Source organism: Cupressus sempervirens, chromosome 6 (assembly GCF_028749045.1).
Source record: "Cupressus sempervirens isolate cs-2001-9-10 chromosome 6, ASM2874904v1, whole genome shotgun sequence".
In the NCBI taxonomy this organism is placed as follows: Eukaryota; Viridiplantae; Streptophyta; class Pinopsida; order Cupressales; family Cupressaceae; genus Cupressus; species Cupressus sempervirens.
The window spans coordinates 409248857-409273552 of NC_143123.1; the positions used below are offsets into that span (position 1 = coordinate 409248857).

The 24696-nt window shown below is 35.1% G+C and overlaps 1 pseudogene; it reads left to right on the forward strand.

Moving 5' to 3' along the window:
* Window positions 1–2507: 2507 nt before the first annotated feature.
* Window positions 2508–24696, forward strand: part of LOC149552798 (DNA (cytosine-5)-methyltransferase DRM2 pseudogene) — a 59943-nt pseudogene continuing 37754 nt past the window's right edge.

Below are 24696 nucleotides of genomic sequence, written 5' to 3' on the forward strand. Positions count from 1 at the left end.
CATTCATATTGATAAAATGAAGGCTTTGGAGCCTCAAAGAAAGGAATGTATCTTTTTTGGTTATCTAGATGGTGTAAAGGGTTATAGATTACTAGATCTTTCTACATAACAAATATTCATTGAGAGGAGTGTATATTTTGATGAAAGTCCCATGCTAGCAACTCAAATGCAACAAGCTACCACTTCTATGTTTCCTCATCTCATAGATCTTGAGGATGATGAAGATACTAAAAATTTGATTTTAGATTCATTTGAATCTAATGAACATGAATATGAACATCAACATGAACATGCATGTCTCAATTGGTATTCTAGAGATGATTTAACATCTCCTATGAGAAGACAAACAATATGAAGCTTGGTTGATATATATCATGCTACTCATGCATTTTCAACTACCAATTCTATTATTCCAAGGCATGTTTATCTACTTCAAGCATCAGATCCTCAAACTCATGCATAAGCTACAGGGAATCCTCATTGGGATGCTGCCATGGATGAGGAGTACAATTCTCTTAGTGCAAACCAAACTTGGGAGCTGGTTCCATTTCCATTCAATCACAGGCTTGTTAGGTGCAAGTGGATCTATTGAACAAAGAAATTAGAAAATGGTCAAGTGAGTAGATACAAAGGAAGGTTAGGAGCCAAAAGTTTCCAACAAGTTCAAGGCATTGATTATGATGAGACTTTTTCTCTTGTGGAAAAAATGGATTCCATTTGATTGGCTCTAGCCATTACAGTAGCAAAAAGGTGGGAGATTTATAACATGGATGTGAAAAATGCTTTTCTTCATGGTGATTTTGAGGAGAAGATCTACATGGAGCAGCCACAAGGGTATGTACATAATTCCTCACTAGTATGCAAGCTCAAGAAATCACTTTATGGCATCAAACAGGCACCTTGCACTTGGTATGCTAAAATGGATTCTTATCTTCTATCTCAAAATTTTATGAGATGTAAATCTGATGCAAATGTTTATATGTTGAGAAAATTTGACTCTTTGTTGCTCATAGTACTCTATGTAGATGACCTACTAATCACAATTGATTCATGCTCAACAATTGTGGCAACCAAGGCAACTTTGCATGATACCTTTGCTATGATAGATATGGGCCTTCTCAATTTCTTTCTTGGTCTTGAAATCAGTCAAAATGAATCAGGTGTCATAGTTACTCGATCCATGGATGCAAGAGATCTCTTGGTTTAATTTCACATGAGTGATTGTAAACCAACACCCACACTTTTTCTATCCAGGTTAAAGATGGAAGATGGAAAAAATACACCATTAGCTAAATGTACACTCTATCGTTAGCTTGTGGGAAGTCTTCTTTATCTCACTCATTCTCATTTATATCTATCATATGTAGTGGCATTATTTTCAAATACATGTAGGAGCCTCATGAACTACATTGGAAAGTTTCCAATTGTATCCTTTGTTATGTTCAAGGAACTATTAGCTATAGGATTCATTATTCAACTAGATGCACTTTGGATCACACTGGCTACACTGACTCTAATTGGGCTAGAGATAGCGTTGATTACAAGTCCACTTCAGGCTATGTTCTCAATTTGGGTTCTAGTCCCATCTGTTGGTCAAGAAAAAAGAAATCTTTCATTGCTCTCTCTTCAATAGAGCTTGAATATAGAGGTGTGGTCAATGCTACCACATAGACTATTTGGTTGCAAAATTTTCTCACTGAGTTGGGTATCTCATTTCATCAATTGACCATCATTTGGTGTGACAATCAAAGTACATTGAAAATTTTCCAAAATCCAATATAGCAACAATGGAAAAAGCACATCGAGATCCATATGCACTTCATCTGAGATCTCATTCATGAAGGCATCATTGATTTATGGTATTGTCCTACTTCTCATCAGATTGTTGACATCTTCATGAAGTCATTCACTGAGCAAAAGTTTCAGCTTCTCCAAAATCTACTTGGGGTGAAAAAGACAATAATGTTGTTGTTCTCTTCTCTTGTAAGTATTCATTTTGAGGGATGGTTTCTTCCCACTGAGTTTTCCCTCTTTCCTTAGTCTCTTCTCAAGCTAGGTAGCTAGAATTGGGGGGGTGTTAGTAGTTAATGCAAACTGCATGTTCTTCCATGTATTTTTCATGCTGTTAATCACCATGGATCACTACTTGGAAATTTATGTGCTCTATTTTATTGCTCCAAATTGTGTGTGTTAAATTCCAAATTTTATCCTTAAACCAAGGTAGTCCACATGTCTAGTTTCACCATTCCCAGCCTTAGTTAACTAGCTAATGTGTTGGTTGAACTCGAGTTTACTCCAGCACTTCCAATAATTGTAATCTTTACTTTTAAAGCATTTATTGCCATCAATAAACTATAGAATTCTTTTAATCTGCTGCTCTATTGATTTTTCTTCAACTTCTTTATTTTTTTTAGTGGCTCTATTCATACAAAGATATTGTTTTTTTCTCTGATGTTCTATGCATCTAAAGTTGTAAATTTCACAACAAGAAGCCTCAAAGTTCTATTATGTATCCTTTTCAAAGGTCTCTCATTCCAAATCATCAGCTTCAAGGTGGATATGGTCGCGATGCAAATGTTTATGGATGTTTTGGTGTTGGATTTGGTTCAGCAGGCTACAATCAGGTAAACTAAAACTATACCATAAGGGGAACATTATATTTTTAATATACAATTTTATTCACTATTTAGTGGCTAAAAATTAATGTAGCAGAGTTGTTTCCAGATTGATATTTGAAAATTAGAACATTTGGAAAAAAAATAAAAAATTGAAGTTTACTTTTCAACTCTTGTTAATATATATTTTTATTTTAAGAGTGCAATCCCCTTTTTGATTGATATTAATATATGATGAAATGTTTTGAAATCACTTTATAGCCAATCATTTATGGCAAAGGCCCAACACCTACAAGGATGAGTACCGATGATACTGCCAGATGGCCATGTTGGATATGTGTTGTATGTTCATATATACTATTTGTAATCTTACTTGTTGTTTACCATACAGTTCTCATGAAATTTTATTTTCTATATTGGGGATCAGGCAATAGCCTAGGAATGGTGTAAGGGCACCCTATCGAGGACAAGGCTCTATTACTTCCAAGGGTGGAGGTAGGTCCAATAGAAGTAGTTCAAGCGATGGAAAGCAAGGTGGAGGTTGTCTTTGGAGTCTTTCAGACTACTGTTACCTATTTTTGCCCCGCCAAAGACTTGAATTCAAATATCTGGCCTGCCGAACGGCTAGTTCCCAAATTTAATATTATTTAAATTCCATAGAAATATTAAAAAATAAAATGATAAAAACTTACATTTTTTTCCGTTGGCCTGCAAATTTTTGCGTCATTAGATCAAGCCAGATCTATGGTGGGCACATTCCCACATTCTCCAAATGCATGACCTTTATGTAATGTGGGGAAGCCCCTTTGTGAGATGTGGATTGGTGGGTCCATGTTCTTCTTGTGGGCTACAGGATGGGAGGTGGCAGGCTGAGCTGGTGATTCTATTGGCACCCACTTTCTCACATTCTGAGCTTCGTCAAACTTTTTGACAATGCAGGTAAGTGCCTTGTTGACACACATCCATGTGACATCATGAAGGACATTCACATAGGTTCAAAAAGTATGAGTTATGTGTACCGTCCGATGCAAGCTAATCGAGGGTTGGCGCTTCCCCATAAGATGAAGTTGCAAGAAGATTAAATAATGCGAGAAATTTCCTTGTTGCAACCTGTCCTAGATGACATCATGAGCCTACTTTTCTAAGTATTTATGCAATTTTTGAGCACCATAGATTCAAATGAGATCAATAGTTGGTAAATGCCTACAATATGGAGATGTGAGGTAATTAAACATTGTAGGTATGTACCCTTGTGATGTATGGCACGGTGTGACATCATGGGCCCACTTTTCTCAGGATGTAACGATGACCTATCTTCCCTAACAATTGTCAGGTGAGTCATAGTATGATGGAAGATCTCATTGGCCCATCCAGCTAACCAAGTATGTAGTTCTGTAGGATTTTGATCACTTTTTAATGCAAATGGATCAACGATCAACACTTTAACACAATATGAAGGTGCAAGGAAGTTAAATAATGTGAGAAGGCACCTTGCTTCCATGTGTCTTTGTGGGACTTATTTCTTGTGTGGCTTGCCAAGGTGTTGCCAGGGTGGTCACTGAGTTGGATGCTAGGTGTATGTTGACTATTTCATGGGCCCTAAAATTTTGAAGGAAAGGTACAGTATATGGAGAATCTTCATAGTCATTAATCTTTCAGAGATCAACGATCGATGCTTCCCCATAATATGAAGGTCCAAGGAAGTTAAACTTTGTGGGGCAGCACCTAAGTGATACATGTCTTTGTGGGCTTGACTAGGGTATCGATAGTGAAGGCATCATGGTTAAGGCTAGCATTCATGGTTTCCTCAGGTAGTCAAGGTTAGGAGGTGGTGCAGTTAGTAAAGAAGACATGGTCAAACTCAGGAAGACTTTGTAGGGTGGAAAAATGAATAGAGACTATTGGCCCACATGGCTCATCTTGATAATAGAGTTAAATTGACCTACTAACCATGATAATTCATGGGCTATAAATAGGGTAAATCAAGTTTTCTTGTGTGGTTTGATCCCTATGATGAATTCCAACCACCCTCGAATGAATGCTACCCCCAGGAGAACACTCCACCACCTCTAATCCGATTCATCTACTTGGTCAGACGATTTAATGGTGTCATTTCTATCTTCTCAGAACTCTATTCCAACAAGATCAGATATCATTGCATCTAGATCTATACTTAGATCAAATTTCTCTATGATTATTCTCTGCAAGACTTAATGGTAGTGGTTGTGGAGTAACTTTAGTAAGAAGACATCTCAGTTATGCCTAAACTATAAAGGCAGATTTTGTAAATTTTTTCAAGGTTGAAACTTCTTTGATTTCTCTGATATTGCTCTGCAAATATTTAGTGTAAAATTCCCTTTGCCTCTGAACTGAATGACATCCTACTTATCTCCTTCAGCCATTGGTGTGAAAGTGCAAGAATCCTTTACCTCTCATTGATGTTTTGTAGAGATCTATGATTTGCATGACTGTATCTCTTTGACCTATGAATGATATATAAGTGAATCTCTCTTTCCTTGTGTCATTCATTCTAGTTTTCTAATCTACATGTGGTAATTAGATTGAAACAATTTTGAATGTGTATATCTTTTGGTGTCATGATGCTTCAATAGTACATGTATGGGCAAAGATTGGTTTGAACACTCTATTTTGGTACATCACCCCCTTAGGTTAGAATAGGTAGATTTTCTTTTCATGCATCCCTTCTCCCTTTTCCTCTCCAAGAATAGTTAGGTGCACCCTAATAGTAAGAGGAAGCTAGCCTTCTTTGGAGATTTAACCTCACAGTTCAAGTCCCATAGCTTGGAGGTTGTTTCCATGTTTTGCAAGGTTATCCTTAGGTAAGACTTTGGACAAGGGTGCAAACATCTGTGACAATAGTTTTTGGCACACTGGGTGGGACATATATCAAAAGATTTCAAGTCTACTAATGTCAAGAAGGAAGATTTCAAGATTATTACTGAGGAGATAGTTTTGGCTTCAGTATTCAGGCCTTCAAAGGGTTCATTCTTCAAGGAACTTGGTGACTCTGAGCTTCAAACACATCTTGTTCCAGATGAAAGTTGTAGTAATTCATGCCCAAAGCTAAAACAAGGGCATCTTCTAGAGGTAGATTTTAGTACCAAGAGATTTCATTTTCAAATCCTAGAAGAAAGCGGGCTAGAGTATCTTTATCACTAGTTAGGAGTGCAATAGTAACAAATACCCCTGCAAGATCTATCTCTACTCCTCCTACTATTAGATTTCAGCCTAGATTGCCATCAACATATATCAATAGATCACTTGTCTATATGGCACAACCCAGAGCTCATGCTTTTGCCACCTTTAATAGTGGTAGTCCTCTTCTATTGACACAAAGACATGACATACCAATAGCTGCACTTAAAAGTATACCAGAGTTTACTGGTGAAATTTCTATCTCTCCCTTAGAACACACTCAAGAGGTTTCAAATGTCTGTGATATCCATGGTATTATAGAGGATGATGTTGAAGTTAGGCTTCTAGCCTCATCTCTAAAAGGAAAAGCACTATAGTGGTATAGAGGTTTGGCTCATAGTTCTATAACAGATTGGGATGGGTTAGGAGCAGGACTATGCAAACACTTTGAGGACAAAAGTGATTACCTATCACTTTTAGAGAAAATGACTACCATAAAAAGGGTCCCCCATGAATGTATGACTGATTTCAACTATAGATTTTTAAAAAAAGGGATAAAATACCTATTTCAGTGAAGTCTACCCCTAGTAATGCCTTCTTGCATTACCTTATAGCCTTTAATAGTGACATTGCCACTACAATCCAAACCATAGGAGGGGATACCTTACCTAATTCTTATGACATAGCAATAATGACATAAAACATATTGATACAAGGAGGGAAGTTAACTCCAAGGCCTCCTATGCCCTTCTTCCTTGATATCCCAAACCATCAACCAGAAATGGCTCCTCTTCCCACAACTTCTACGTCACAATCCCTTGCTCTAATCCCTCAACCTTCCACATCTTCAAATAGAATGGATGAAATTAAGGAGATGATGCAATCTATGATTCTGAACATAGATAAGAGATTACAGGGCCAAGAAAAGAAACTGGAAGATAGTTTCTCTGTGATGAAAAAAATGAGCAACAAGGTGGTGACTTTAGAAAGATAGCAGGCTCAAGGTAGTAAAGCTCATCAATTGCAGCACCAAACTATGAATAGTGGTAGGCCTCCAAATCAAAATTATGGGAACAATTATTTTGATTAGAATAGACAGAATAGCCATGCTTCAACCTCAAATTTAAATCAAAGTAGGGCCATAGTCCCTCAAAAAAACATGGCCCAAGATTAGGACTTTTTTCCCTCTTGTAACTATTCTTATGCTCATTGCATGTGTCAAAAGGCTGAATCTTATTTGACATTGACCATCCAAGAGCCTACAACAGGACAATCATACAAGGATGACTAGTTTAAGGATGCCTCCTATGTGCAAGGTCAAGGTGATTGCTCCCTTATGAATCATCATGTGAAGGAACATTGTAATGTAAACCAGGATTCCATTGCTCACAATACTAGGAGCAAAATAAGAGTTATTGAAGATGCTACCCCTCCACCTCCTAATCAGGCCTTAATTTCAAATGTAACACCTCATGAGCAATTGGTAGTAGATGGTCAATCAAATGTTTTTCAGCAGCAAAGGCAAACTAATGTTAGAAAGGATGCGAGTGACCCTTTGGTTGTTCCATCTCAACCTCCTGCAAGGACAACCCCCAAGGCTTCTACCAAAGTGCCTTCTACTCCATTTAGTGTGGTAGAATAGATGAAGAAGACAAATGCAAATATTTCCATGTGGGATGTTGTTGCTACAACAAGAGTTAGAGGGTATTGAACCAAAGGATCAACCACTTAGCATGGAAAGTGCCACAAGCCTAGTACAACAATCAAGGGAGGAAGAAAAAAGTAAAAAGGTTAGACCTCTTCCATTCTATGTTTCTCTAATTATAGGGGATAAAATAGTCCACAATTAATAATTGATTGATTTAGGGGCTAGTAGTTCAGTGATGCCTAGGTGTGTTGCTGATGCGTTGGAGATGAAATATGAGCCCATTGTTAAGGATGTATTATAGTTAGATGGTAATACTATCAAGACTATAGGGATCCTTAGGAATGTAGAGATGGCCCTACATGCATGCCCTAGTTGTACTGTAACTCAAGATATATTAGTAGCTAAGGTCAAGCCAAATTTTGCCATTTGTTTGTCAAGAGACTTCACTGCCCAAATAGGTGGTTACATATCTTCTAATTGGTCATATATTTTTTTAAGAACAAGATCTAGAGCCAAAGCACCAATTAGAGTAGAGCCTCTAGCCCTCCACCATACTGAACCTTACACCCTTGATCTCATCAACGTGAATTGCACTATCCTAGAAGTCGATGAGAATGACATAGGGAATGAGCCTACTACTTCCCTAGTAGAGATACCTAATTTTCTCTTAGATGAATGGGCTAATGCTTATCAATTTGATCCTATACTAGAAACCCTTGAAATAGGCCTTAGTACATATTGTATATTAGAGAAAGATGCTCTAGTTCTTGATCTATGGGGACTAAAGAAGATATGAGTGGGATATGAAGTATGTACTTTGATGGCTCAAGAAATAAGAATGGATAAGGGGCTGGTGTGATGTTGATTTCTCCTACACAAGTAAGGTATTACTTCTCATTCAAGATCCAATTTAGTTGCACTAACAATGTGGCTGAGTATGAATCCTTGATTTAGGGCCTCCTACTTGCTCAAAAAATACAAATTCAAGCCTTAAATGTGTATGGAGATAGTGAGTTAGTTGTTAATCAAGTGAGAAATCAGAATATTACCAAAAATAGTTTTCTCAAGTCTTATAAACATAGGGTATGGGATCTGCTTGAGGATTTCAATGCAGTTAATATTTAGAGCATCCTTAGAAAGAAAATAGGCATGTTGATAGACTTCCAGCAATAGGTGCATCTCATGATGTGCCAAAGTATCTTGGGGAGGAGAAGAAGCAACAAATCAAAATGGTAGTCAGGCCTACCATCCTTTAGAATAACATACATTGGCAAGTGTTTGAATCTAATGAAAAAATGGTGAGCTTCTTGCAAAATGAAGCAGAGGTTTCAGAGAGAAATCAGTTAATTGTGAGCTTCTTGCAGAATGAAGCAGAGGTTTCAGAGAGAAATCAGTTAAGACTGCAGGATCAGTATGGTGATCAAATCATTAATATTAGTTCCAACAAGTTGCCTAAGGGTCTCATCACCTTAGAGAATTTTTTTAATCCTGATGACCAAGCAAGAGGTAGAGTCATGAACCTAGCTACTAATGAAGATGATCAAACCCTAGTCATGATTGCTGATGGGAAGTCCTTAAACATGGGGAAGGTATGTTTTGAGATTGAACAAAAATGTTTTATTCATCTATGTCAAGAATTTAATGATATATTTGCCTGGACATATGATGATTTGAAGGGTTTTGACCCAAGGTTGTTTCAATATATCATAGATTTAATTGATAATGTCTGACCAATAAGACAAAAATAGAGGCCAGTGAATCCCAAGATTGAGCCATTAATGAGAAAAGAGCTATCCAAATTAATTGAGGCCAATACAATTTTCCCCATCAAGCACTCATCATGGGTAGCAAACCTTGTCCCCGTTAGGAAGAAGAATGGAGAAATTAGATTATGCATGGACTTTAGCATCCTCTTCCTTCCATGAAGCAGATTTTTTCCAAGGTCAGTGGTTCAAAGAGATTTTCATTTCTTGATAGGTTCTCTATTTATAATCAAGTACTAGTCAAAGAGTCTAATAGATACAAGACTGCATTCACTACCAAGTGGGGTACCTATGCTTATTGTAAAATTCCATTTGGACTAACTAATGCAGGTGCTACATTCCAAAAGGCAATGGAAATGGCTTTCAAGAATATGATTGAAAGGTTTTTGTTAGTTTACCTTGATGATATCATAGTATATTCAAAGAATGTAGAAGATCATTTTGATCATCTCAGGAAGGTATTCTTAAGGTGTAGAGAGTTTGGGGTATCTCTTAACCCAAGCAAGTGTTTCTTTGCTACCAATTAAGAAAAATTATTAGGACACATTGTATCTAAAGATGGCTTAACCATTGATCTAGAGAGGACAAAAGCAATACTTGATCTTCCTCTTCCTAAACACAAGAAAGGGTTGCAAAGTTTCCTTGGTAGGATAAATTTTGTGAGAAGATTTATCCCCAATTTTGCTACCATGGTCAAACCCCTTATAGCTATGCTTAAGAAAAGTATGGTCTTTGCATGGACCAAGGAAGGGAAAGAAATTTTTGAAGAGATCAATGCATCCATAGCCTCAGCCCCTACTCTCATTAATGCAAACTTTGAGAAGGATTTCATTCTCTATACCCTAGGTGGTGAGTCAAGTATTTCTATTGTCTTGACTCAAACAAATGATAAAAATGCGGAGCAGCCCATAGCCTTCTTTAGTGAAGGGCTTAAAGAGTATTAAGACAAGTACAACTTTGAAGAGAAGCAAGCCCTTGCAGTCATCAGAGCTTTGAAGAAATTTAGACACCTCCTATCCCAGAATAAGATTCATCTGTTAGTATCCCATGCCAATGTGAAAGATTTCCTTTTGAGCAAAGATATTAGTGAGAAAAGGGCTAGTTGGATTACAAAAGTGATGGGATATGATGTTGACATCTAGATTACAAAGTTGGTGAGAGGGAAGGGATTGTGCAAAGAAATGATATCATCTCAGGAGTCAAATGAGGAAGTTGCCATGGTTTTAATAGAGGAACAAGAGGCAATAAATGATGACCCAAGGGACTAGATGGATGATATGAAGAGTTTCTTATTAGGCAATGGATATCCTCAAGGGTTAGATAGAACTAAAAGGAGACAATATAGATTGCAGTCAATCCCTTATGTTATAGTTGATGGTATTCTTTTCAGGAGAGATTTTAATGGAGCCATATTAAGATGCATTGACATAGACCAAACCAAAAGGATGATCAAAGAACTTCATGATGGTCCTGATGGTGGTCACTTCTCAGCTAGAACAACTGCAATGAAGATCATGAGAGCTGGTTATTATTGGCCATCCCTATTTCATGATTATCATAAATATGTGAGGACATGTGAGAAATGTGCCTTCTTCTCTGGTAAGCAAAAGCTTGCAGCTCTTCCTCTTCATCCCATCTAGGTGGACTAGCCCTTTGCTCAATGGGGATTGGATTTCATAGGTCCTATTAATCCTCCTTCTAGTTCTAGTCACAAGTCAATCTTAACTACTACAGATTACTTCGCTAGATGGACAGAGGTAGTTGTATTGAAGGATGCCATAGAATCTTTAGTTATTGGGTTCCTTTATGGAATTGTGACTAGGTTTGGTGCTCCTTCAACCATAATTTCAGATAATGCAAGGTATTTTGTAGGAGCTCATATTTGTGCATGGGCAGTTGACCATAATATCTATTTGAGCACATCTTCAAACTACTACCCTTAGGGTAATGGATTGGCTAAGTCATCCAACAAGAATTTAATTAGAATCATAAAGAGGAAAATAGAAGATAACTAGAGGTGTTGGCATAAAAATTTGAGAATAGCTCTATGGGCTGACATGATAACACCTAAGAGGTCATTAGGAAATTCACCATTCATGTTAGTATATGGTAGAGAAGCAAGGCTTGCAATTTCATTGGAATTCCCATCCTCGGAACTAGCTTATCAACTGGAGCTAATTGAAAATGATGCCATGACAGTGAAAATGGCAGAGTTGATGGAGTTGGAAGAAAGAAGAAATTAGGCCATGTAGACCCTAGAGACACAACAACAGCAGGTGAAAAAGAGCTTTGACAAGAAGGCTATGGTCAGAACCTTCAGGGAGGGTGACTTGGTCTTGAAGTGGGATGCAAACAAGGCAAAACCAGGAAGACATTCAAAATTTGATGCACTATGGAGTGGTCCCTATGTGATTGTAAGTTGCAAGCAGGCCAATGCTTTTCAATTGAGCAAGCCTAGTGGTGAAATTCTGCCCATCCCAGTCAATCGGATCTATCTCAAATTATGTTTCTAAAGGAGGAAGGTCTCATGTATATATTAGTGTAGTTCTATTTTTGTAGTTTCTTTCTTTCACTAAAGTGCACGAGCATAGGTTTCTCTTTGTGAAATAGCCAGTTTCCAAGTTTTGAAGGTTGCAAAAAGTTTTGCTTTAGGTTTCGGTTGCAAAGATAGAGATTTCTAGTATTTGGCTATTACATAGGTAGGGTTAGGGCTTTCTAAATGCATTTAACCACATCTTTCATGACCCTATAGCCCAATGGATGTTCCAATTCACTGGTTTTATGCGTAGGAGGCTTGCATCTCCTCTGAGTCACCAGAATGTTACCTATTTTTCCCTGCCAAAGACTTGAATTCAAATATCTAGCCTACCCAATGGCTATTTCCTAGATTTAATATTATTTAAATGCCATAGAAATATTTAAAAATAAAATGATAAAACCTTACATTTTGTTCCATTGGCCTAGAACTTTCTACATTGTTAGATCAAGCCAGATCTATGATGGGCGCATTCCCGCATTCTCCAAAGGTAATATGGGAGGTGGTAGGGTGTGCTGGCGATTCTATTGGCACCTACTTTCCCACATTTTGAGCTTCATCGAACTTTTTGACAATGCAGGTAAGCACCCTAGTGACATGCATCCATGTGACATCATAGAGGATATTCACATAGGTTCAAAAGGTACAAGTTATGTGCATTGTTCGATGCAAGCTAATCGAGGGTTGGTGCTTCCCTACAAGATGAAGTTGCAGGAAGATTAAACAATGCGGGAAAGTGCCTTATTGCCACCTATCCTAGATGACATCACATACCCACTTTCTTAGTAGTTTTGCAATTTTTGAGCACTGTAGATTCAAATCAAATCAATGGTTGGCACATGCCCTCAATATGGAGATGTGAGGTAATTAAACACTGTGAGTATGCACCCTTGTGATGCATGACACAGTGCAACATCATGGGCCCACTTTTCATAGGAGGTAATGATGGCCCATATTTTGTGGCAATTTTCAGGTGAGTCATAGTATGATAGTGGATCTCATTGGCCCATCCAGCTGACTAGGTATGTAGTTTTGTAGGGTTTTGATCATCGTTCGATGCAAACATATCAACAATTGGTTCTTTCTCACAATATGAAGGTGCAAGGAAGTTAAATAATGCAGGAAGGTGCCTCGCTGCCACGTGTCTCTGTGGGACCTATTTCTTGTGTGGGTCACCAAGGTGTTGCTAGGGTGGTTGCTGAGTTGGATGCTAGGTGTATGCTAAGTGTTTCATGGGCCCCAAAATTTTGAAGGACAGGAATAGTATATGGAGAATCTTCATAGTCGTTGATCTTGTGGAGATCAACGATCAGCGCTTCCTTGCAATATGAAGGTGCAAGGAAGTTAAAATTTGTAGGGAAGTGCCTAAGTGACACATGTCTTTGCAAGCCTGGCTAGGGTATCAATAGTGAAGGCATCGCGGTTAAGGTTGGCAATCGTAGTTTCCTGAGGTAGTCACAGTTAGGAAGTGGCACAGTTAGTAAAGAAGACATGGTCAAACTTGGGAAGAATTTGTAGGGTGGAAAAATGAAAAGAGACTATTGGCCCACATGGCTCATCCTGGTAACAGAGTTTAGTTGACCTACTGATCATGTTGATTCATAGGCTAGAAATAGGGGAAATCAAGTTTTCCTACGAGGTCTGATCCCTACGATGAATTCTAACCACACTTGAATAAATGCTACCCCCAGGAGAACACTCCACCACCTCTAATCTGATCCAACTACTTGGTCAAATGATTTAATGGAACTATTTATATCTTCTTAGGACCCTATTCCAACAAGATCGGATATCATTGCATCTGGATCTATACTCAGATCAGATTTTCTCTATGATTATTCTTTGTAGGACTTAATGGCAGTGGTTGTGGAGTAACTTTAGTAAGAAGGCATCTTAGTTATTCCTGAACTATAAAGGTAGATTTTGTAAATTTTGTCAAGGTCGAACCTTCTTTGATTTCTTTGATATTGTTCTGCAAATCTTTAGTGTAAAATTCCCTTTGCCTCTGAACTAAATGACATCCTACTTATCTCCTTTAGCCATTAGTGTGAAAGTGCAAGAATCCTTTACCTCTCATTGATGTTTTGTAGAGATCTATGATTTGCATGACTGTATCTCTTTGAGCTATGAATGATATATGAGTGAATCTCTCTTTCCTTATGTCATTCATTCTAGTTTTCTGATCTGCATGTGGTTGTTAGATTGAAACAAGTCTGAATGTGTATATCTTTTGGTGTCATGATGCTTCAATAGTGCATGTAAGGGTAGAGATTGGTTTGAACACTCTATTTTGGTGCATCACCCCCTTAGGTTAGAATAGGTAGATTTTCTTTTCATGCATCCCTTCTCCCTTTTCCTCTCCAAGAATATTTAGGTGCACCCTGATAGTAAGAGGAAGCCATCCTTCTCTAGAGATTCAACCTCACAGTTCAACTCCCATAGCTTGGAGGTTGTTTCGATGTTTCACAAGGTTTTCCTTAGGTAAAACTTTGGACAAGGGTGCAAACCTCTATGACAACAACTACCTTTTAGGAAAGCAATGTGTGTTGCATTCAGTCCTCTTGTTGGACCACTTGCACTGTTGATTTACATGAGCTCCTCAACATACCAAGAATTGAAAGACCTATGGTATATAGAACAAGTTATGTAACAACAACTGTGGAAACTTTATTTCACATTTTATGAGCCTGTAGGAAATTATAACATACAAGGACATGGCTATCATGGATAATATATACATGGGGGTTTTGATGTCTATATTGAGTGAGTTGGATCTAAGTCACTGAGCCCCTATTATTTTCAAAATCTCATTCAAAAAATTGCAATTTTTGGTTTTTGGGTCAAAATTTGAAGGGTTTTTAGAGGCAACTCTCAGAAACAAATTATTTAATAAAAGTTAGGGTGGAGTGTTATTATTGAAAATTTAAAACTGCATTCTGTTAGCATTCAACAATTCTTTAATATCAAGCTTTTCTTGTAATTTTTATTTATTGGCTAAAGAAATATTAACGTTGTAGAGATTTTACAATATTGCATCCTATTCACTAAGTTAAGACTAAAATATTGAAATACACTAGATCATAAATGTTTGAAGTAATATTACACCTTTCATACAAGTTTAAGTAGTTTCAAGTTTATCTCAGGTATAAGAGAGTCATGAAATTGTATTGAAATAGAATGTAAAATGACACTTCACATCTAAAGAAAATCTATTATGTTCTGTATATGTTGGACAAGACCACATGAACTATTTTCCAGGTTCACATTTTGTTGAGCCTCAATCAATATGCAATAAATAGGCAGATTTTTTTTTTTAAAGATGTGTGATCTTGCTTAATGTAATCTGGTGGATCATATATTGCTATTTTGTTGGATGTGGAGATAAGAAAAAACCATGCTGGTTGATGTTTTTCTTTCCTTATTTGTTTCTTATATGGTAGTAATGTGCTAAAGGAGCAAGTTCTAGGCATAGGAATACATTTTTGGATTGCATTTGTGGTGGTTTTTAAATATTTTGTTATTATTAAATTTTAGGGTTTGCATTGGATTTGGGGTGGAGTTTTAATTTTAGGTCATATTTTTAATATTGTGTTATAACTTTAGTAAAGGTTTAAACAAAACCTTTATAGGTTTGGTGGTTGCCAAAACCAATTTTTAACTGTTTGGCTTTGTTTATAAAATCTCTTTGAAATCTTTTGGGAGGAGAGGATTTTTTTTCTTTTCCTAAGAAGAAGGCTAAGAACGTTGAGAAGATTGGGAAATTATTTTTGTTGTGCCCTAAATAGATGAAATAAAATATTTTGGTGGTTTCCTATTACTTAGTTTTATGCTCTATTATTTCCAACATGCCTCAATATTTTAACATTGCAAATTGATGCACATCATCTCTATTTCTTTCTTCTAAATAAAATAGTAGTGGTATTTATACTGTGTGTAGAAGTCATTTTTATAGGAAAAAGACTCACAAAGGTTTTGAAAGTCAATCTGAATAGAAATACCTCTTGCTTACATGAACACCATGTAATGTGGCCTTAACATGACAGAAAATGGGTAGGAGTAATGTATAGTATTTATTTCATGGCCATTTGCAGGAATAGGCTAAGAGTTGAGGGATCATGCATGTGATGAGGTAGCATCTTTATGTGCTTGCCATGAATGAATGGATGCAAACTATAAGGTGTTGTTCATATTGAAGTTTTTGCCATTTTTCTTATGACTTTATTGTAGAATTCTCTAGCTTCTTCCTTCCATCTCATAAGTATGGTTGTTATTATTTTTTATTCTCATTTCATCCTCATCATAATGCTACTTGTTCTAATAATGTTAGTGTAGTATCCAAGCAGAGCCCTCTGAAGGCTAGCAAAATTTTGAGATGTGGGTCAAGATAGCTAGTAATGTTTTTGTTAATCTAGCTTGGAATTGTGTAGTGCTTTATAGGATGCTCGGTCAAATCTTGTGAAGGTTAGAGAAAACTATAATTATTTTAATAATCAGTACTAAAAATTACTCGAGAATACATTTTTTGGGTCAGTGGAACAACGTTTCATTGTGTTAGAGATGTGGTGGGTAAACAATTGCAAATGTTTTGCATTTTCTTAGTAGATGAAGGCCCTCCTTTTGTCACAGGTTGTAAGTACCCATGTTGTGTTAAAATAGAGTTGCATTATTATTTTAATTTTAATGCACCTTGATGAATGTTGTAGATTCTTCCATCAAATTTCCTTGTTATGAAAGAATGCTGACTGTTTAACAAGAATGATACATTTCTTCTTTTTATCAAGGAATTTTTCTATAGCTTATGTTTGAAGACAGGTGGAAGGGCATTATGTGGCAATATTATCTAGCACCAGGTGTCATGCAAGAAGACTACGGATCATAGTAAAAGGTCTTAGAAATTTTGGCTTGTGAAGCCCCAAGGGGGTGATTAGAGTCATGTAAATAGCTAGAAATTTTGGCTTGTGAAGCCCCAAGGGTGTGATTAGAGAGTCATGTAAATAGCTAGGTGAGTGTGAGAAAGTGGGAAGTTAGGTAGTGTTCTTGTTAAGAAAGTTAGAAGTTGAGTATTGTAATGTCTGCCTTGAACTATAATTAATATATAAACTAATTTCTAAGCATCATATTGTATTTGTGATGCAATATATGATTGGGCATTACTTAGAATTTATGATCAGGCATTCTAGTTATGCTGGTCATTAACTTTGTTATGTTAATCACCAATAGTCTCCAATCGGTGTATTCTTGAAATATAATGAATATGTGTTAAGGCATGACTACAAGGGTCATGCCCCTACATATTCATGTCCCAATAAATATATAATGTACATCATTTAAAACTATAGATCGTATCAATAAAATCATCAATACTGATCTCAGACAAGGAAATCATATTTTACAGAAATTACATTAAGTTTATCAATAAGAAGTCACCAGTTTGTTATGTATCAAAATACATATTAAACACTTTGATAAGTCTAATCCAAACATAGTCTATTAAACTTTACATGGTATCACAGCCTACTTTGTAGAGAGACTATCAAAAGTACAAAAAATATGTCAAATAATGTGAGAGTAGAAGATAGATTCAAAGGTGTTATAAATTTCTTTTCATGGAAAATTAGGATTACCACAATTCTTGAAGAACTAGAACTAGAGTCATTCATTGAATTTGATAATCCAATTCCTAAAAATGAAACTAAAAAAATCACTTGGAGAAGGTAAAACAATAAAGCTAAGAAAATCATAATAGGCTCCATAAAGGATCACATTGTTCCTTCCATTTCAAATTTGAAGAAAGCCTTTGAAGTATTCACAACAATAAAAAATGCATTTCAAATAAACAATTCAAGTAGATTGATCACTCTAAAGAATCAATTGATGAATATTAAAATGAATAAGGGAGAATCAATCTCGTCTTATTTTGGAAGGATATCTGAAATTAAGAATCACTTAAGTTCCATTGGAAACAAAGTAGAAAATCATGAACTCTCTATATTAGCACTTAGAGGATTACCACTATCATGGGAAACATTCATTCAAGTTATCTGTAGACTTTCAATCCCTTCTTTTGATCAACTAAAAATTGATTGTACATCAGAAGAGTCAAGATTAATTTCCAAAGGTATTGTATCAAATCAAGAGGGAGAAAATCAAGCCCTTTTCTCAGCTCCAAATCATCAAGGAAAAAAAAGAAATTTAAAGGAAAGAAAGATGACTATAAGAAAAAGCATAATAAGGTCAACAATACTAATATCCCTAAATTTAAATGCTTTAAATGAGAGAAATTCAGACATATCTTCAGCAAATGTCCTGAAAGGGAAAGAATCTTAGCCTCATTAGCCGAAAGTAAGAAATATGAAAATCTAGTTTTCTACTCTACTTTATCAAGTGAGATAAACTCTAATGAAAGTGTGTGGATAATAGATAGTGGCACTGCCTAGCATATAACAAGATCCAGAGACAAATTTGAAACACTTGAAAACTATAGATCTAAAATAGTTACTATAGGAGACAACTCCACTCATCTAGTAAGAGTCATTGGGACCTCCTCTATTCAATTAATGACTAGACTAGCATTAGAGTTGAAAGTTGTTCTATTTGTATCTAGAATAAAAAGAAACCTAATCTAAATTTTTGGATTAATGGATGAAGATTTTCAAGTTTCTTTCAACAAAGAAAAAGTCTTGTATTGGCCTAAAAACACAAGTCTTAAAAATGCTATCACTATCGGGACTAGAGATGGGACCTTATATAAACTATGTAATATTCAAAACAAGGCTCTTAATCATGAAATAAAAAATTCTAATGAAATATGGAATAGGAGACTTGGACATATTGGTTTCAGTTCACTACCAAAGATAGGCAAAATCACCTATGGAATTCCAAACTTAAATTCTACCCATACAAGTATATATAAAGGTTGTGCTCTGGGAAAGAACATTAAAAAACCTTTCCCTACTAGTGAACACAAGTCTAAATAAATTTTGAAACTAATTCACTCTAATCTATGTGGGCCCATATCAACTCTCTCCCTAGGAGGTTACTCCTACTACATAATCTTCATTGATGGTTATAATAGGAAGACTTGGATTTTATTTCTAAAAGTTAAGGAATCAAATGAAGTGTTATAAAAATTCAAAGAATTCAAAGAATTGGTAGAAAATCATGTGTAAAAGAAAATTGAGACTCTAAGATCTGACAATGGGGGAGAATATAGTTCTAATAATTTCAAAGCTTTTTATAAATCTATTGGGATCAAGAGGCAGGATATAGTACCTTATAATCCTCAATAGAATGGTGTATCAAAAAAAAAAAAAAAAAAAGAACTATTGTTGAGGCAACTAAAGCTATGCTTCATGATCAAAATCTACACTTTTCATTCTAGACAGAAGCCACTAATACTGCTATATACATTCAAAAGAGATGTCCACACTCTATCCTAGAAAATATAACACCTAAAGAACATAAATAACTTTAAGAAAGTCCTCACAAGAAAAATATGTATAAAGCTGGTGAATTCAACATTAAATATGTAGGAAAAATTTCTAATCAAGGGCAATTTTTTATTTGAGGCAAGGAAGAAAATTATTTTCTATTGGCAAAATTTTCCTTTCCATATCAAAATATAATAATAACTATGGAAAATTAGTATTATTATTTTTGGTATGCAAATAAATTTAGGCGATTTTTTTGTTGGTCATAAACATTTTTGTAATACGAGGGTAGTTGGAGACACACGTTGGTAAAATGGTAGGTGATACTCAACCTGAGGGAAAATATTATTTTATTTTAAGGGTGAAATAATATTGTCCAATAAGAAAACATTAGGGAAAAGATGGTAAAATTTTTAAAACAATTTTATTCTAAATTTAGATTAAATTGTTGATTGGATTGAGATTTGGGACCAATTATGTGTAAACTAATGAGCAATTAGCTTGGGATTCAAACCCAAATTATTTAATATCTTGGTGATGTGGTTGACCCCATATGTAGGTTTTATTTTCCAAATTACAATTTCTCAAAGAGACAGAATAGCCAATTGGCAAAGATTTGCCACTAAAAGAGTCATTGAATAAACCTAACTTAAGTCATCTTAGGATCTTTGGTTGTCCTATGTATATACATATACCTAAAGAAAGAAGAAAAAATTTAGAACCTTTGGGAAAGAAAGGAATATTTGTTGGGTATATTGAGTATTCAAAAGGATACATAATCTATGTTCCCAGACAAAGATCAATAGAACTAAGTAGAGATGTCATATTTGAGGAAAAAATTTCTCTAAAACTATCCATAAGCACAAATGATGAGCCTTCAATAGGCTTAGATGAAATTCCACAATCTAAAATTTAGAGGGAGAATATATCAGAAGAAATGAGTTCAATACTAGATATAGAAAATAAAAAAATCTCAAATACCAAAAAGAGACCATTGGGAGCAAGAAAAATGATTGATGAAAATAATATTGAACTAGATGAAATTACTAAGGAAGTCAAGAAAACCAAAAATAAATCATGCTATACTACACTAGTAACTAAGCTCCCTAAATCTAAACCTACATCTATTGAAGAAGCTCTAACTTTCCAAGCATGGAAAGATGCTATGGTTAAAGAATATCAATCAATACTTCAAAATGATGTTTGGGACATTGTACCTAGACCTAAAGTCAAATATATTGTTTCTTCTAAATGGTTATATAAAATCAAATATGTAGCAGATGGGAGCACTGAGAAACATAAAGTGATGTTTGTTGCCCGAGGTTTTTCACAAAATGCAAGTATTGATTATGAAGAAACTTTTTCCCTAGTTGCTCGTTTTACTTCAATCGAAAAAATTCTTGCCTTAGTAGCAACAAAAGGATGGAAGGTGCATCAAATGGATGTAAAAACTGCATTCAAAAATAGAATCATAAATGAAGAAGTTTATATTGAACAACTTGAAGGTTTTGTGATTAAAAATGAAAATCTTTATGTATGTAAACTAAATAAAGCACTGTATGGCTTGCAACTAGCCCCTCGGGCTTGGTATGAAAGAATTGATAGTTATCTCATCAAATTAGGATACTTTAAACATGAAGTTGATCCTAAAATCTATTTCAAGATATCTAATGGAGATATGATTATATTGGTTCTTTATGTTGATGATCTCTTAATAATAGGTGAAGATCATTTGATCACTACATGCAAACAAGACCTTGCTATTGAATTTGACATGAAAGACCTAGGCTTGCTACATTATTTTTTGGGCCTAGAAGTATCTCAAAAGGAAGATTACAAATTCTTAAATCAAGGAAAATATACTCAGGATATTTTGAATAGATTTGGGATGATAGGTAGCAATCCACTTGCAATTCCTATGGAAGCTAATCTACATAAGCTAAAAGAGGAAGCAAAACATTTGAAATCTATTGGTCCTACCCTCTATAGACACATTATTGGATCTCTCATGTTTTTGGAAAATACTATACTTGACATCTACCACGCTACAAATGTACTAAGTCACTTTATGTGTGAACCTAAGAAAATACACCTAATGGTAGCTAAACATGTTTTGTGATAACTATGTGGCACTATTGGTCTTGGACTAAAGTACAAAAATGTTGAAATCAAATTTGAAGGCTACATAGATTCAGATTGGGTTGGTTGTTCCTTAAATTGAAAGAGTACCACAAGATGTTGATTTAGTCTCAGATCAAAAATGGTTTTTTGGTTCAGTAGAAAATAACCTATAGTTGCCTTGAGTTCTACTAAAGAAAAATATATGGTAGCATCCATAGGAGCACGTGAAGCAGTTTGGTTAAGGAAGATATTATTGGATTATTTGGGAAGGAGTTAGATTCCACTTTGATCCATTGTGACAATTAGAGTTGCATCATACTTTCAAAAAATCCAGTGTTCCACAATCAGTCAAAGCACATTGAGACTCCTTACCATTACATCAGGGACATGGTTGATAGGAATGTGATCAAGCTGATTTGTATTAACACAAATGATCAAAATGATAACATTTTCACTAAACCTCTTGCAAGATTGAAAATAGAGTATTTTAGATCTAAACTTGGTACGACAAATATGCAATTACATTTTTGTAGATTTATTCATGAATATTATATTAAATTACTATTTGCAAACTTGTTAAATGAAAAGTGATGATCTTTGGAATTCTTTATTAAAGATCTCTATTATAAGGTGACAATCTTATCAATAGATGACCAACCTTTAAATACCAAAAGTATTGAAAGTTATTAGTGTCATTTCTATATGGTGGATTCTATCAAACACATTGATATCCATCATGATTATAGGTCAGATCTTATCCGAACATCATGAAAATTATTTGTGTCATTGTTATATGTAGATTCTATCAGACACATTGATATCCATCATGATTATAGGCTAGATCTTGTCTAGACGTCATGAAAATTATTGGTGTCATTGTTATATGCTAGATCTTGCCAGACACATTGATATCCATCATGGTTATAGGCTAGATTTTGTCCACACATCATGAAAATCAATTATTACGGTTATTTAGACCGAATCTTTGTTGGACACCATATTTCATTAGATATAATCAAGGCTACACAATTGTATATAGAAGTTTCAATACCTCATTGCTAAAGAGGGAGTGTTAAGAAAGTTAACAGTTAAGTATTGCAACATCTTCCTTAAACTATAATTAATATATAAACTAATTTATGAGCATCCTATAATGATATTGATTAGATTTAATCTATATCAGTTCTATTTGTAATTATTACCAATTGTATTTGTGATAAAATATATGATCAGGCATTACTTAGAATATATGATCGGTCATTTCTTATAATATATGATTGACTACTTCTCATGTTTAGGCATTATGGTTATGTCAATCATTAACTTTGTTATGTTAATCATTGATAGTCTCCAATCGGTTTATTCTTGAAACATAATGAATATGTGTTAAGACATGACTACATAGGGTCATGCCCCTACGTAGTCATGTCTCAACACATATATAATGTATATCATTTACAACTGTATATCATATCAATAAAATTAGCAATACTAATCATAGACAAGGAAATCATATTTTATAGCAAGTACATTAAGTTTATAAACAAGAAGTCATGCTAGTCTATTATATATCACATATCAAACACTTTGATAAGTCTATGCCAAACACAGTCTATTAAACTTTACAATTCTTCAAATGTTTAAATTGCTTGTAATTTCTTGAATGGGTCAAGAGTTGACCAAGCTTTAACCAAAAACCCCTGAGTTGAGGAATCATGTTAGAAGTTGATTTTAGACCTTACTAGACCCATCCAAGATGTCTTGAGATCTATTCATGGTCAAAATGCATAGTTTTAAATAGTTTCTCAAGAAATTTTTCATTTTAACAAAAGTTGCACTTGACAACAATGACAATAACTTTCCAAAACTGAGCAACTTGTAACTTCTTAGTTATGGATCTATACAGGAAGTTTCCACAAGTGCAAAAGTGGTATAAAACACCATCACACACCTAGGAGAAGTGTTGGTGTTCATATTTCCTATTATAGTCAACTTGCATGCTCAAAATCTAAATGTGAATAGATTTATTGGGCTTATTGCTTTGCATTTCTAGTTAGACAATTGAATGTAGTTTTCAATAGTTTGATTTGGTTTCTTGAAGTTTTGTTTAAGTAGGGTTAGAAAATCAACTTGTAACTCTATAACTTAGAATCAATGTATATAGTGTATATATTTCCATTTTGGAGTGCTTGGAAGGTGGGTTGCTATTTTTAAAGCAAGGACCTAAGTGAGTAGGAGGCTACCTAGCTAGGTGAGATTCAACAAGAGAGAGGTCATAAGTTCAACAAGATAGAGGTCATAGGCATGAAAGATGGATTGAAATAACCAATCCAATTATTTGGATAGGAAGATTGATGAATGAAGGTACACCAAACCAAAGTCTTGGGGAAGCCATCTTGGAGGGTTTTAAAAAACCCTAGTGAATTGCTGATTGGAATCCTTGAAACCCTAAAAAATAAGGGTAAATCATAAAGGGGTTGTAAAAACACCTTGGTGACCTAAAACTTGGTGAATCTTTGAGACTTTGAAAATGGTATCTTAATTTGGAGTTTGTTTGACAAGTCCTTTGGAAAGTTTTGGAACTAGAAACAAAAAGATCAATTAGGAGGCCTACTTGCTACTAGCCCTCCTAAAAAGGAAATCTTGGGATCATATGCAAACTAATGACTCAAATACCTTAAAGCACCTTAAATATCATGGAATTTGATGGAATGGAAGCCTAGTGTGAGTCTTGGTGGGATTCAAGACAATGGATGGAGTTAAGCCTTGGATTTTGTGAAGCATTTCAAATTTATGGGAGTGGGTTGCTGGAGTAAGGGGAATAGAGTAAGTATTTCCCTAGTGTTAGGGTGAAAATAAGAACCTAAGAAGGCTAGAGAAGAGCCTTGAGTGCCTTGGTGGATAGGCCAAGGTGGAATGGCAATCCCTCTTCATCAAGATGACTAGGAAATTGACACTTCACATTTGTCGTTGGGACAAGATAGTATTGTTTTGCTTTCTATTTGAGGAATTGCAAAGGAAAAGGGTAGCATATTTTAGAAGTGGTTATTTGATGCATACTAGGATATGGTACAATAGAAAATTAGAAATTCTTATCCTTGAAGAGTAACTTAAATTTGTGGACATATTTTGAGTAGCTAGTAGATGAAAAAATCTATAATGTTAGATGCTTAAGTACCCCTTTGCCAAAATTATTTCATTTTTAATACATTTACCTTTATTGGGGAAAATCAATAGTTGCGTGCAACAATTAGCGATTAGTTGAAAGGGCTTTCTCTTTATATTGTTTTTGTTGGACAGAAAAAGATCTATTCACATAGAGCAACTTAATTAGGTTTCCACACTTTTCTTAGTACAATATAATTTAAGAGAGAAGGTTGAAAAATTGATGAGTGGATAAAATAAAACTATAGTTGAGGAGTACATG